The sequence below is a fragment of the Macaca thibetana genome, chromosome 15 (genome assembly GCF_024542745.1).
Source record: "Macaca thibetana thibetana isolate TM-01 chromosome 15, ASM2454274v1, whole genome shotgun sequence".
In the NCBI taxonomy this organism is placed as follows: Eukaryota; Metazoa; Chordata; class Mammalia; order Primates; family Cercopithecidae; genus Macaca; species Macaca thibetana.
Genome location: NC_065592.1, coordinates 19,511,830 through 19,524,265, shown reverse-complemented (window position 1 = coordinate 19,524,265; position 12,436 = coordinate 19,511,830).

Here is a 12,436-nt window from a genome sequence, read left to right as displayed (position 1 = left end):
GGCCAGAACTCCAGTACTCCTTGGCCAGTTCAAAATTCTTTCCCTTCCCAAAGGCAGTAGCTGAGATATGAAGACCTCCAAATCCATAACTCCTTCCTGACTTCTCTTGAGCCCTAAACCTCTTGACTCTTGCCATTGGAGGGCCCCCAGGTACCTCCAGCCAGCATGTCCAAGCCTGGACTCCATGTCTCCTGGTCCCTCCTGTGGGTGCCATATTGAAGAAGATGCTCTTCTCTTCTCTCTCACTCAGCATCCCCTCCCTGGATAGTCTCATCCCTCCCATGACTTCAGTTCTGACCCACAAATCCAAGGTTCACAAATCAGTTCTCTAGCCTGGGATCTCTCCTGAGTCCCATATCCACAGAGCCACTAGCTGATGGGCATCTCTCCCACTGACTGGCAGCCCCTCCTCTCAGAAGGTTCCCAGTAGAGCTCAACATCTCCCTCCACTCCCATATCACTCCTCCTCTGCCAGGCTGCCCATCACCTCCCTGCCAGTACCAGGACATCATCCTCCACTCCCTCCCTCTTCCAAGCCCATCCCTCTACCCAACAACAACTAAGTTCTGTACATTTTCTCTCGTTACAGCTCTGTGTCCCGTGTGAAGGTTGTGTCCTCCCAGGGGCACCTCAGTCTGGAGCCGAGCAGGGACTCCTGGCCAAGCTGTTGAGCCCTGACTCAGGGCTACAACTACCTGGAGAAAGGGATGCCTTTTTCTTATTTGTATAAAGACACTGTGTGCTTCATGCTGTGTGTCAATAGAGTTGAAGTCCTGGGAACCTAGGAATTGAAGGGGACTCTTTCCTGGCTGTTCCTCCCACCACTACTACTTAATCAAGTGTCACCATTTCGCACCCAGACCATGGTCTACTGAGGGGCTTAGACTGGTACCTCCTGACTGGTCCTCCAGCCTCTAGCCTGGCCTACTCCAAGAGCAGATAGCCAGAGTGCTTTTCCTAACATGTGAACCTGACTGGAGCCCGCCCTTCCTTAAAACTCTGCACCATACCTATCCAGTGCAGCACATCCAGTCTTGGGCTGTCCCTGGGGATTGAGAGACCTTTTACCCAATCCACACCCTGGATTACACCCCTCATCCCCTATATCTCCCACTACAGTGGTTTCCTGTTTACCTGGCTACCTTCTCATCTAGACTCTAAAACCCTTGAAAGTAGAAACATCTCCCCAGTGTCCAGGGAAGTACTTGGTACAGGGTATGGAATGAATAAACTAATGAATGAATACATCAGTTATGAAGCTTCAGTTGGCCTTCTTGAAGATGTTGATGGCTGCCATTCATTGATGGCTGCTGATGAGAGGGAAGGAAACAGGGTAGGCCTGTGGGCATGAGCTTGGGGAAGGAGCATGGATCAGCTACCTATAGCAACACTCCCTAGCCAGCCTAACTAGGGGTCCAGAGGATGTGAGGGCCTGTTTCCTGGAGGGTGGGTTACACCCAGCTAAAGAGCCTTCCTCCTGACACCACTCCTCAGAGCTGTAGTATGCTGAGGAGAATTGCCAGTTTCACAAACACATGAATTTTCTCAATTCTAAAACATTGACATCAGACACTTCTGAAATCAGCATGCCTCCTACAATGGCTGTACTAATTTTTTTCTCTTTGTTTCCAAAAGGCTGTTATTAAGTTAATGATGTGTCATATGATTCATGGGCTCTTAGAATCAAGGAACAATGATAATATACATAGGGCCACTCTATGCTCTGATCACCCTACAGTCCTGGTTTTTGCCTGTTGCCCCAGTGTAATTATTAATAGCTGCCCCCTGCACTCTCAAATGTCCCAGTTTGAATGATAGATGACATGATCACCCCATTGATAGAGCACTAAAAAAAAAGCTGCCTTTAGGAGCCCCAACTCCTCACCAATGGATGACCATGATGCTTTACTTTGGAATCCTCTGTCCTATAGTCTTTGCACATTTTTCTCATACCCATCTGTCAAAATAAGCCATCATATTTCAAAAGTTCTTTACAGCTCCTTGACAGGACTTCCCTGATTGTCCCTTGGAAGGCATGTGATGATGGCAAAATGACCAAAGGTCTTTCTGCCAGCTCCTAAGCAGTGCTTCCAAACCCTTCCCCAGAATGATAAGTCCCTAAAGCCAGAAAAGCAGAAAGTTGTGCCCCCAGAAGGCCCACAGGTACTGCCCTCCGCTTCCGCAACAGATTCTGAATTCTGAATTTTCAAGGGAAACACATAGAATTCTCCATCTATATTAAAGCATATGCATGTTTATTTTAACTTGAAAACTGTGCTTTAAATTAGTTGCCAAGGTATAAAACTGAACCACCTGGAAGATGCTCTATGTTTATTCAGGGGCTCTGGATACCCTCCTGGCAAGCTTCTCAGAAAGGCAATCCCAGAGGCCTTTGCTGTTATCAGACGGGAGCTGCTTGCTGAGAGTGGAAAGATAAATTTTCACCCAGAAACTCTGCATAGAAAGCAACCTGAACAGAAAAGAAACTAACACACTGGGCATCTATAATATGTTGGGCATCATTTCATCAAATCACAATTCTGGAGTTAGCATCATTATCCCCATATTATGGATGAGGAAATAAAGTGCCAGTGAGGTGAAGTAACTTATATAAGGTCTCACAAAAATAAGGAGCACGGAGAAATGTGAAATCCAGGACCCCACGATTCTAAGAAAGGATTTCTCCTGTCTCGGGAGCCCCACGATGCTGAAGTGTCTCTCGTCTGTCTCCTCCGCAGTTTGTTGAAGTGCTCTTAGGACAAGATGTGTCTCCCACCTCGGGTTTCTCATCATCTTCACTGTCACTTTGAATTTCTCTCTTTAAATTGACTTCCCAGGGCTCTCCTGAGAGATTTGAAGAAAGAAAAAATTTTAAAGCCTCCATGTCTATTTGTAGCTCTAAAAGCTGGTTTGTATTTAGAGGAGATTATTTTGTAAGATTAAAAAAAAAAAGTTGCTGAAAATGTGGAAAACTACTATAGATAAAATGCATTTATTCTGAGATATGATCTGTTGGATTCTCTACTACCAAAGTGGGGGAAAAACAGGTGGTACTCCAGAAAAATACTCACAGATGGAAAATGTATAAATGGTAATTCACCAAAAACAACTGCAATCGTGACTTTTAAAATATGATGCTGGTTTCTTTTTTAGGGCCAATGCATTACATTGAAAACTTTGGAACTCCCTGGATAACGAATGTTTGGCTAATTAGATGCTAAATCCCAGGGAAAAGGCATGGATGGGGAAAAGGGGCTCACCATGATACATTAATCTATGTGTTCAGTGATTTGGGCTTGGATTTTATCGAAGAGTAATACAGTGCAGCAGGAGACATCTGAGCTAAACCAAACCAATTCCACATAAAGCACATTCCTCTCCATAGGTTTCCTTGTTACTGCCATGAAAGCCTGAGGTTAGTAGAAACTGAGTCATGTCATTCCCAAAGCTACTCAAAATTTTCTGTATCTCTTTCCACTCAATCTCTGTTGGCTGCAATGAAAGTATAAAATAACCTTTCTTGTCCTGGATTGAAAAGAATGCAATAATACTAGGAAAAGAACTGGTTTTTCCTGCCTGCTTGGCAAACTCCTACTCATACTTCAAAGTCCTATTAAAATATACCTCCTATAAGATACCACTCTCCAGGCAGTCATTCTGTTCCTACTAGGTGCCCCCTCTGCTCTTTATACATCCCTCTTGAAACTCATATCTTGCCACAGGAATCATTTTTGTTGGTGACTTGGTTTCACTCGATAGACTATGTCCTCAGTATCTAGCATCAAGAGTGCCTAGTATAAGGCTTAGAATAGAGAAGCTGCTTAATAAATGCTAAGTGGATGAATGAGTAAATGAATGAATGAAATAAAACAATAATACATGTGGACTAGAAATAAAACTGCAACACTTGGATTTCTTTTCCTCCCATGGGGCAGCCGTATCTTTCAGAATAATTCTCCAATATGACTTAACTCCACCTTCCTATTCTTTCATTCATTCATTCATGTTAAAAAAAGAAAAAAAAGAAAAAAAAAAAGTCGCCTGAGTATTCCCATCCTAGAATCTGTGGGGCTAAATAACCTGAAAGATAAACCAGACTTGAATCTTGCCCCATGAGCCTCATACTCCTGCAAATGTCCTCCCAGGTGGATGGCAGACTTGCCAAGAATGCCTTCCCATGGCAAGACCCTCTCCACTGCTATAGTGGACACTGTTGTGTGCCTCCCAGGTGCCCCTCTGGGACCAAGGTGCTCATTCCCCTAGCTTCCTCTGGGAGCATTGGCTCCTGGAGGCTCACAAAGCATCCTTCTCCAGGAATTGCCCTTAGCCAAAAGGAGCTGCCTTATGCACAGTCATGCCCCCTCCTCAGGGACAGCCCACTTCCATGTGAAGGTGCAAAGACCCAGCCACTTTACCTTGATTAAGAGCAACTCTAAAGGACCATCCCAGCTTCAGGGTTTCCTACAAGATCAGCGGAGGTCTCTGCTGCACACACATTGCAACTCAAGTCTTTCCTCTGCCCAGTCCTGCTTCCCTTTCTCTCTTGTGGGAGTCATCCCAAGATCTAAATTGAACCAATACTTTCTGCTTGCAAATCTCCTTCTCAGAGTCCATCTTCAGGAAGCCTAATATAAGACAGCTACCTCCCCTCCCCACCAACTGGATCCATTTCCAAACCATGTGGGCATCTTTTGAGGTAAAATCTGGTAGTTTCAAGATGATTTTTTCTAAGGACTTGTCAGCATCACTGTTACCACTATTGGAACCGTGGGGGGAAAGGCAGAGTCTTCTTTCAAGTTGTTTTTAAGTTGTCAATTACATTAAACATTTTTTTCTAAAGTCCTTTCATCCTTTTTTCTCTTTTTTTAATTGTATGTTTTAGGAATTCAAATTTTTTGTTTATCTGTTTTTAGATCTCATAAACATATCATCAAAACAACAATAAACAAATAACAACAATAAACAAATAACAAACAACAACAAACCTATCTAGCTCCTTTAAAAAAGCATGAAGCTTTTGCCTCCTATTACTTTGCACCTGTTAGAATAGCTATTAGCCCCCAAAAAAATGGTACTGGCAAGGCTGTGGAGAAATTGGAACCCTTGTACACTGCTGTTGGGAATGTAAAATGATACAGCCGCTGTAGAAGACAGTACAAAGATTCCTCATAAAAATTAAAAATAGACATACCATATGATCCAGCAATCCCACTCCTGGAAATGTATCCAAAAGAATTGAAATTGGGATCTCAGTGAGATATTAGCACTCCCATGTTTATTGCAGCATTATTCACAATAGCCAAGATGTGAAAACAACCTAGATGTCCATTGATGGATAAATGGGTAAAGAAAATGTGGTATATGCATAGAGTGGAATATTATTCAGCCTTTTATAAAAGGAAATATTGCAATATGAGACAACATGGATGAACCTGGAGGATATTATGCTAAGTGAAATAAACTGGTCACAGAAGGACAAATACTGCATGATTCCACTTACAGGAGGGATCTAAAATAGTCAAACTCATAGAAGCAGAGAGTAGAATAGTAGTTGCCAGGAATGAGGGGAGGGGGAAATGGGGAGTTGTTAATCAGTGGGCATAAAGTTTCAGTTACGTAAGATGGATAGGTTCTAGAGACCTGCTGTACAGCATCGTGCCTATGGTCAACGATACTGCATTATGCACTTAAATATCTGTTAAGAGGATAGATCTCATGTTAAGTGTTCTTACATAATAAAAATAAATGTGTGGAGTCTCTGGGCAGTTTTTTACTTTTACGATAATCTATAAAAAATAGAGCTTTATCAAGTTAGAAGTTAGGTTTTTCCTTCACAAAAGAATTTTTCACTTTCTTGAAATCTTAGAGTGACACCTCTATTTTATAGAATGGGAAACTGAAGTCCAGAGAAGACATTCCCAAGGTCACACAGTGAGTGAGCTATTAGAAAGGGCAGAACTTGGTGGTTGGTTTCCAAACTCATCCAGAGTGTTTGTCCCATCACTAGCTCTTTCTTGATATCACGGGAGTCCCAAACCTCAGAATTTACAAGAGTCACTGAGAAACTGCTAAAATGCAGATTCCTGTACTACTTCAATAGAGAATCTGATTCAGAAGCCTGAGGTGGACCTTGGAATCTTCATTTTAAATATGCACATTATACTCCAAGGTCATTTGGGGAGACCCCTTTTGAGAAACACTGATTTTGAATAATGAAACTTTACTGCTGGAAAAACCTTAGAAGCTCTTTACCCAACTCCATCAAGGCAGAAGTTCCTTCAGCAATACTAGCACATTTCCAAAGATGGTAAGCTCACTGCCTACCAACAAAGTCCTCTCCATAGGAGAGGCCTCTGTTTATCAGGAATTGCCTCCAGATCAGAGTTGACATCTGCCTCCAAGAAGTTGGAAAACTCTCCTGTGAGTTCTACCTCTTCCCCATCTATGAGACAAATCTCTTCAGCCTTATCTGCTCCAACCTCCGGAAGCATAGTAGACACTCACTAAATACTTGAATTAAAGAGAGAGGAAAGTGATATAAGCATGAACAACTGTGAATGAATCAGGCCTTTTAATGTAGCCCTGTGCTTGGCACACAGGAGGATTGCAATAAGCGTTTTCACTATTTAATGTTGAATAATGCAGGTCTATCATAAAATAGGCTAGCATTGTGGCTAAGAGCCAGCTCCCTGGAGTCAGGCTTCCTGGGTTTGAGTCCTAGCGCTAAAACTTTCTGAATGTGGCAAGTTACTTAGACTCTACAAGCCTGTGTTTTGGCATCTGAAAAATAGGAATAAAAATAGTATCTGGGCCAGGCGTGGTCACAAGGTTAGGAGTTCGAGACCAGCCTGGCCAATATGGTAAAACTCTGTCTCTACTAAAAAAACAAACAAAGAAAAAAAAATTAGCCGGGTGTGGTGGCACATGCCTGTAATCCCAGCTACTCGGGAGACTGAGTCAGGGGAATTGCTTGAACCCAGGAGGCGGAGGTTGCAGTGAGCTGAGATCCCACCACCGCACTCCAGCCTGAGCGACAGAGCGAGACTCCATCTCAAAAAAAAAAAAAAATAGTATCTGCCTCATACCTCAGCAAAGTGCTTGACACAAAAGAAGCATTCCATGAGGTTTAGCCGTGGATTTTCTTTTTCCTTAGGCTAAACATTATCCTGGTTCCTGGGTACTAAGCTCCAACACCCTCCCCACCAAGTCCACCAGTTTGTCAACCCTCCAACTGAGTGAGTTACAAACCTAAACACAATTCTGTTATGGCTGAGTCCTTCCTGTTCACTGAACAAGAAGGGGTGGAGAAAATCCCTGTTTTTAATATGGGTCCAGGGACTGCTGGGTAGATCAGTTGTACCAGAGCAAATGCTGCATAAGAGCAGAGGAAAAATACTTATTATATGATCAAAGCCTCAAAGACAGAAATGAATGGTTTAAATTGATCCTGAGATCAATTTAAAGCCCCTGAAGTTTCAGGAGTAGACTTCAGATAGTCCAGCCTAGGTGACTGTGAGGGACAGATTGGAGGAAAAGAGATTGATGTCTAGGATGATCACACACTTGCCATGTTCCCTATCTTTCCCTGTGACTTCCTCACACTAGAATCCTTACAGATCTTTGATTGTGTTGAGCACTTTCCTGCCTCTCAGCCTTTGCACATTCTCTTCCTTCTGCCTGCAACACCCTCCTCTACCCATTCATCTCACCCCTAGCTATCTCTCTTCCATTAGGTCTTGACACCTATTCAGAGAGGCCTTCCCTGACCACCATATCTAATGAAACTCTCCCCCACACCATCATCATTATTCTGCATCTCAGAATGCCATATCTTTCAAAGCATTTGCTGAAATATATAAATTTTCTATTTATTTATGCATTAATATATCTCTCCCCCACTAGATCATGAGATCTATGAAGGCAGACAACTTTTCTTTCTGATTCACAGCTCTAGCCCCCTGCACAGTGCCTAATACATAGCAGACAATCAATAAATACATTTTATTTCTGTTTATGGAATGAATAAATAAAGTCAAGTTTCATAGTCTGGAAAAGGAGTAATGATTCAATCTTTAAATTAAGGCAGGTAGAATAGAAAAGCAAAGCACTACAAACAGATAGTTAAATTGCTAGATGCATAGATAGATGGTAAAAAGGTTGTGAACCAGAGAGAAATTTGTGATTGGTGTAGAGAAAGAGAAGAGTCAAAAGTATTCTTGGACTTTCAGCCTGAGTAACTGATTCACATATTTAGAATATAATTCACACATTTAAGCTACAAACATTCTTAAAATTCATCTATAAAAATGTGACAGACTGGATCACTGTTCACATTTCTTTACTCTCTCTCTATTACGGAATTGCAGCCACACCCCTTACCATGTGGCTCTGTAGTGCCACCCAATAAAGTAACTGCAGTATATCCCACCACCCCATTAATGTTGGGCTTCCTTTGTGACTTGCTGGAGCCAGCAGAATGTTAGTAGACATGCTTATATGGCTTGACTTGACCTCTTGCCCTACCAAGACAAGAGTATGACTCAGGGAGCTACTAATTTTTTAGCCTGGATCTTGGAATTAATTCATGTGGAGCAGACCTGAACCCAATCAGAAGTCTAGAGTGAGTCCACAAGCCCCACCTAGATCAGTCAAATCACAGCCAATCAACAGACCCAAGAGTATATAACTGAACATGTGAGGTAAGCTTCTGAAATCTCAGAGCTATTTATTATTCAGCCTTATTGCAGCTGAAACTTATTAATATAAGTGGTCAGCAAATGTGGCCATTTTAAAACATGTCCGCAGATTCTTTGATACTTGTTTGACCCCTTCATTGAGAGGTGGAGTCTTTCTTCCCTCTCCTTGAGTTTGGGCTTAAAACTGAGAGAATGCCACAGAAGTGACAGTGTCTGACTTTGGAGATTAGGTAAACAAAGGCCATGCAAGGTTTTAAATGGTTATTTTGGGATGTTCCCTTTCCTGACATCAGCCAGGGTGCTTCCGCTCAGAATCCAGCTGCCGTGATAGGAGAGAAGCCCAGGCCACACGGGGAGGCAAGTGCACATGTTCTGATCAACCATCCCAGCAGAGCCCAGCCTTCAAGTGAGCCCAGCCTAGTGCCAGTCATATGAGTGAAGAAGCCCCCAGATGATCTCAGTTCCTAGGCATCAGTCACCTCCAACCTTCATGTGTTCTCAGCTGAGGCCTTGGACATCATGAAGCAGAGACAAATCATCCCTGCTGCTATCCCTCATCCAAATTGCCAGCTCACAAAATCTGTGAGTGTAGTAAACTGGTTGTTTCACTCCACTACATTTTGGGGTGGTTGGCTGATAGCACTAGTAACTGGGACAACAAATAAAGGCCTCATAGGCAAATAATTCCTTTCCCTTACCCATGCAGACCTCACTAACCAATCTTGCCACTCTTCATCATGAAAGCTAAATAGAATCTCTGAATCCTTCTCAACAGAGTACTCCTGGGCAGACTCCATTGTTACTAGATCAAAATATCCTCTACATGCCATCCTAGATTCTAATTGACCCTTTCTTTTTGTTGAAGTATTTGAGAAGACCCAAGCCATTGCTCTTTTCTCCCTGCCTGTGTCAGCTGAGAGGGTTAAAGATGCCCTGGCCTGAGCCCTTTCTCTCACTTTCCTATTACATTCATTGGCTGCATTTTACCTTTGTTGGCCTTCTTGGGGTGGCCACGTCTGAGCCTTTGCAGCCACTATTTCCTCTGCCTATTGCACTCTTTACCCTGCCTTGTGGTCTCCTGCGTGCTCCCCAGTCTCACCTCAAACATCACTTCCTCAAACAAACCTGCCCCAAAACCATTCATTCTCTCTCATACCACCCTGAACTTTCCTTTCTTTCATGGCATTCATCATCATTCTGATTAAATAATTATTTGTGTAATTTACTGTGTAATATCTATATCCCTCAGTAAATAAACTATAAGTTCCACAAGGGAGCTGTGTCATTTTGATATCTGTGATATATGGCAAGTGGTATAGCAATATTTATTGAGTGGGTGAATGAGGGTAAGTAGGTCTCTAAAGCCTTTAGCCAGAAAGGATCCCTCGGTCAGCTTGTTACAGCTCCATGATCTTCCTTTTACATTTCCCTAAAGATCAGACATCTAGTCATCTTTTCCCCAACATCTCCAGTCACCTATTCACCTGCGGGTCTCTGTTAGTCACCTTTGTGACTAACTGGCCTTTAAAGTCAAAAAATTTCAGCTTCGGTGGGGGGATCTCTATACAGGACATGTTTCTCAAGGCAGCCAGAACTGATGATTGCTCTGTGTGGGATGAACACAAACAAGCATTTTTGTAATGACAGTTTAATATCTCCATCTTCTGCGTGGGACTCCAGCCAATTAATATTCAGTCGATAAGAAAATGCTGCAGAATAATAGTAAATTATCCATAATTAAGTCCAACCTGTAACCAAAGGGCTTCCTGGCTGCTTTAGGGGGAGAAGTGGTAACTGGATTAGCACTGTAAATAAATAACTTGGGTACCCAGTGTCTGGGGTCACAGAAGTCTATGGGGCCAGTGTAGCCCAGGGACTTAATTATCTTGATTCTGGCTCATACTGGGTTAATAGGAATTAACACGTGACCAGACTTCTGACTTGTTGAGTTTATGGCCAAGTTCATGCAGTGACTACAATATGGGAGACACTCAATAAATATTTGAAGTAATTAATTAATTATTCAATTGTGCTAAGAGCCACTTATCTAGTCTCCTCAGTTTCCACCAATCATTTTCCAGATTGCAACATCAGTAATCACTCTAAGCCACAACACTGACTGCATCATTCCATCATTCCGCAGCCTTCCATGGCTCCCTAGTGCCTTTGGGACAAAGTGAGAGCTCCTCAGGGCTTTAACTGAGGATCATTACATGTACCACCACCACAGACTGGCTCCTCCCTACCAGAAGCCTCCTGTCTCACCATCCCCATTCACACTCTGAGCTCCAACCATAGTGAACAGCATGCAGAACTCCAAGCCTGACATGGTAATTCCTGCCACCATGCCCTAGCAACTGCACTGGCTCAACCAAGAACTACTTTCTTCTTCTATCTGCTGACCTCTACCTATTTGTCAAGATGGAGCTCAGATATTGATCCATCAGGAACCCTCCTGAAAACAGTCATCTTTGCCTCTGGAACAGGGTTAGACAACCCATCCTCTGGGTGTTGCAGCTCCTATGCTTGCCCCATGAACTCACAGACCATGCTGGACTGTAAATACCCATTTACTTATCTGTGTCCTCCACTGGCCTGGGACCTCATTAGGACCTGGACCTGTGTCTGCAAGAGAGGGCTAATAACTGCTTCTCTGCAGGGTACTATGAGGATTAAATGAGAAAATGTACATGAAGTGCCTAGCAACATGCCTGGCACATGAATGAGCATAATATATGTTGAATGAATAAATGAATGGGTGAGGATCACATACCTAGATGTTATTCAGGAATCCAAGAAGAAAAAAACAGGAGATTTTTCATCCAGAAGATGGGATTTAAATGGTATTGACAAATCAGATGTGTGTCCCTGGAAGGGAGGTATCAAGACTTATTATCCTCAGATTCAAAGCCCCCTTCGTGTAGAATTATATTGTAACATCCCTTTTAGTATGATGAAATAAAATCCATGGATAGTATAGCCTACCTACATACTTTTTAAAAATCAATAAAATGTATTATAAAGATAAATAAAAGGAGACAACTTATAACCAAATAATATATATTTCAATAAGTAAACGTTCAGACATGACTACAAAGAAGACACCCTAAGTAATCAGATGTTTGCACCTCTTTCTAATGAGTACGTTGGGACTGAAGAGACAGAAACCAATATTTAACTGAATATTGTTGACACATTTGCCTCTCTATCTGACATTTTGAAATAAGGGCTAAATAAGTACCTTCCTATATTTGTCACAACAAAGGCAGGTTGAGACAAGGGGATTGTATTGGTGTCTTCAATTTCACAGCGGCCTTGCCAACCTCTGCATGATTTTCTGAAATGGTGAACAATTCTTGATGAAATTGTGAACAAAACAAATTAACAGTCTTTGCTTGTTCTACCGAGTAGTTGAATTCCTGGAAAGTTAAATGAATTTTAAAACTCTGCAGAAAATACTTTGTTTATATACATTCATTGATAGACTGATTAGATAGATAGATAGGTAGGTAGGTAGGTAGGTAGGTAGGTAGATAGATAGATAGATAGATAGATAGATAGATAGATAGATAGATACAAACAGATAAGTAGGTAGATAGATGATAGATAGATAGATAGACAGACAGACAGACAGACAGACAGACAGATAGTTAGATAGATAGATAGATAAAGACAGAGAAAGTTCTAGGCGTATATAAACGGATTTTTCACTTACACACGTCTAGTAAGACATGTGAAAG